The 3387-nt window shown below is 37.8% G+C and overlaps 1 non-coding gene across 1 annotated transcript; it reads right to left on the bottom strand.

Annotated features, from left to right (window-relative positions):
- Nucleotides 1–667: 667 nt before the first annotated feature.
- LOC120105858 lies at nucleotides 668–773 on the bottom strand. The gene has a single exon (XR_005508127.1). It is a non-coding gene; the product is annotated as a small nucleolar RNA R71 (small nucleolar RNA).
- Nucleotides 774–3387: the final 2614 nt, after the last annotated feature.

The raw sequence follows: 3387 nt of genomic DNA, 5'->3' as shown, positions 1-3387 counted from the left end.
CAAAGCTTCCTCCTCCTGCATTCAAATCGACCACTCTTTCAAGAGGAGACCGGAGTTCCAGAAGCCATACCTCTTCACCAGCTTAAAAGCGTTTGAGGGCTTCTAACTCCTTTACGATTATATTGTCTTAAATCTGCTTTTTGAGAAGCTATTTTCTGTTTTCTCCTATCTCTTGTATTTACTTGATTCAATCGGGGGATTGAATCAAGGGGTTTAAGGTTGGTTGGTGAGCCAAGTTAAAACCAACGTGTGTAAGGGTTTGATTGTGAGCCCGGGAAAACAATCGGGGTTGGTTCTAGTCGGTGAGCCTGGGAAAACCGACCGAGTTCGTTGTGAGCTCATAAAACAACAAGTTTGGTTTTGAGCTTGCAAAACAACCGGCTGTAATCCAAGGGGGTTATAGTGAAATTCTCAAGTGAGACTTGGGGAGTGGACGTAGGAGCAAGGGTTAGCTCCGAACCACTATAAAACTTTGTGTTTGTAGTGCATTGTCTCTCATCTTCTTCCCCGCACATTACTCACAGCACTAGGCTTTAATTAAATAACTTGCTATAGTTTTTAATTAATCATCCACAAAGTTTTAATTAACCAAATTATATTAAAAACCCAATTCACCCCCCCCCCCTCTTGGGTTGTCTATCTGGGCAACACAACACATAAAACAAACACACTTAGAAGAAATATCATAAACTTCGCACAAAAAGATGGAGAAACATTTTTTCAGTGTTGGGAAAGTTTAAGGACCTTTTGCTTGCTTGCCCACATCATGGATATGAAATTTGGAGGGTCATTAGTTTTTTTTATGATGGTTTGTCCTCCAATATGAGACAATTTGTAGAAATGATGTGTAATGGTGAATTCATGAGTAAGGAACCAAATGAAGCCTAGGATTATTTTGATCTTTTAGCAAAAAATGCACAAGCTTGGGATACAACAGATAAAAATGAAAAATCTAAAATAGCACCTAATGCAAAAGGAGGAATATATCTTATTAAAGATGATAATGATGTCAATGTAAAAATTGCTAATCTGACTAGGAAGGTTGAAGCCATGGAATTAAGCAAAGCCAATATAGGAAAAGCACAAACTATTGTTGAAAGTATATGTGGAATTTGCGAGAGTAATGCACATGTGACCAAGGATTGTCCTACAATCCTTGCTTTTCAAGAAGTGTTGCATGATCAAGCAAATTTCACCAATACTTATTAAAGACCATTTTCAGAAACATATAATCCTAATTGGTGAAACCATCCTAACTTTAGCTGGAGACATGGACCCATTGCCAATGAATCTCAAGGAAATTCTGTTCCTACTCCTTATGTGCCACCACATAGGAAATCCCTTGAAGATACTTTGCAAACCTTCATGCAAGGGCAGACTCAAATAAATCAGAATACAATGCAATCACTCCAAGAACTTAAAAATTCTATAGGTAGAATTGAGGCTCAACTCAATGTTAGGGAAAAAGGGACATTTCTAGCCCAACCTCAATCTAACCCAAAGGGTCAACATGAGGTCCATGAAGCAAGTTCATCCCAACCTAAATTCGAGCAAGTTAAGTCTGTCACAACCCTTCGTAGCGAAAAAATAATTAACAAAGAAATTCCGACAAAAGATGACAAACCTGAAAAATCTATTGAAAAGAAGGATGAAGATGATAATGAACAAGATGATCCAATACTGCATCACAAGATAGTTGCTCCATTTCCTCAGCGCTTGCTTGCAGCTAAAAAGGGAATACCTGACCAAGAAATTCTGAAAATCTTTAAACAAGTAAAGATTAATATTCCTTTATTAGATGCCATTAAGCAGATCCCATCTTATGCCAAATTTTTAAAAGATCTTTGTACTATAAAGCGAAAGCTTTACGTACAAAAGAAAGCTTTTCTAACTGAACAGGTGAGTGCTATTCTCAAACACAACACCCCACCTAAGTATAAAGATCCTGGTTGTCCTACCATATCTTGCATCATAGGAAACTTCAGGATACAATGAGCCCTTCTTGATTTAGGTGCAAGTGTTAACTTACTGCCCTATTCAGTTTATGAACAGTTAGGACTTGGTGAATTAAAACCCACCAAGGTTACTCTCCAACTTGCCGATCGATCTATAAAGATACCAAGAGGAGTAGTCGAGGATGTACTTATCCAAATTGATAAATTCTACTTTCCAGTCGACTTCATAGTATTAGATACCCAGCCTGTCATGAACTGTACCACTCCAATACCTGTCATTCTAGGCCGCCCATTTCTAGCTACTTCCAATGCTTTGATCAACTGTCGAAATGGAATAATGAAAATGTCATTCAAAAATATGACTATAGATTTTAATATATTTAACATTTGTAAACAACCCGATAATGACAACAAAAATGATGAAATTCATGGAGTTAATCTGATCGACTCCATTGTAGAAGATGCTCTTGTCCCATCTCTTTCTTCTGATCCTTTAGAAACATGCCTAACTCATTTCGGAAATACAGATATCAACCAAAACTTTAGAGAAATCAGTGCTATATTAGATTCAGCTCCTTTGTTGGATACAGATAGGTGGAAATCTCGTTTTGAAGAATTGCCCACACGCAACAATAGTCCTCTACAATCTAGTGTTCAAGCACCTAAACTTGAGCTAAAGCCTTTGCCATCTGAGCTCAAGTACGCATACCTTGGTCAAGAAGAGACTTTTCCTGTGATCATATCATCCCAACTCGAACAAAGTCAAGAACTAAAATTATTAGAAATTCTCAAAGAGCATAAGGGAGCAATAGGGTGGACAATTGCTGATATCAAGGGAATTAATCCCTCAATTTGCACTCATAGAATCCACTTAGAAGCTGATGCCAAACCTTCTCGTCAACCTCAATGTCGATTAAACCCAAACATGAAGGATGTGGTTAGGGCAGAAGTTCTGAAACTTCTGGATGCGGGTATGATTTACCCAATTTCAGATAGTAAATGGGTAAGTCCAACCCAAGTGGTCCCAAAAAAATCTGGTATTACTGTAGTCAAAAATGCCAACAATGAATTAGTTCCAACTAGGGTCCCCACTAGTTGGCGTGTATGCATTGACTATAGAAAACTTAATTCTGTCACAAGGAAGGATCACTTTTCTCTACCTTTTATTGATCAAATCTTAGAAAGGTTGGTAGGTCATAAATTTTATTGCTTCCTAAATGGCTATTCAGGTTACAACCAAATTGCAATTGATCCTGAAGATCAGGAAAAGACCACTTTTATATGTCCTTTTGGCACATTTGCTTACAAGAGAATGCCTTTTGGATTATGTAATGCTCCTGCAACCTTCCAAAGATGCATGCTCAGTATTTTCTCTGACATGGTTGAGCATTTTTTGGAAGTCTTCATGGATGATTTTTCGGTTTTCGGCTCC

Source organism: Phoenix dactylifera, unplaced genomic scaffold (assembly GCF_009389715.1).
Source record: "Phoenix dactylifera cultivar Barhee BC4 unplaced genomic scaffold, palm_55x_up_171113_PBpolish2nd_filt_p 000384F, whole genome shotgun sequence".
NCBI lineage: Eukaryota > Viridiplantae > Streptophyta > Magnoliopsida > Arecales > Arecaceae > Phoenix > Phoenix dactylifera.
This window is presented reverse-complemented; position numbering and strand designations above follow the sequence as displayed.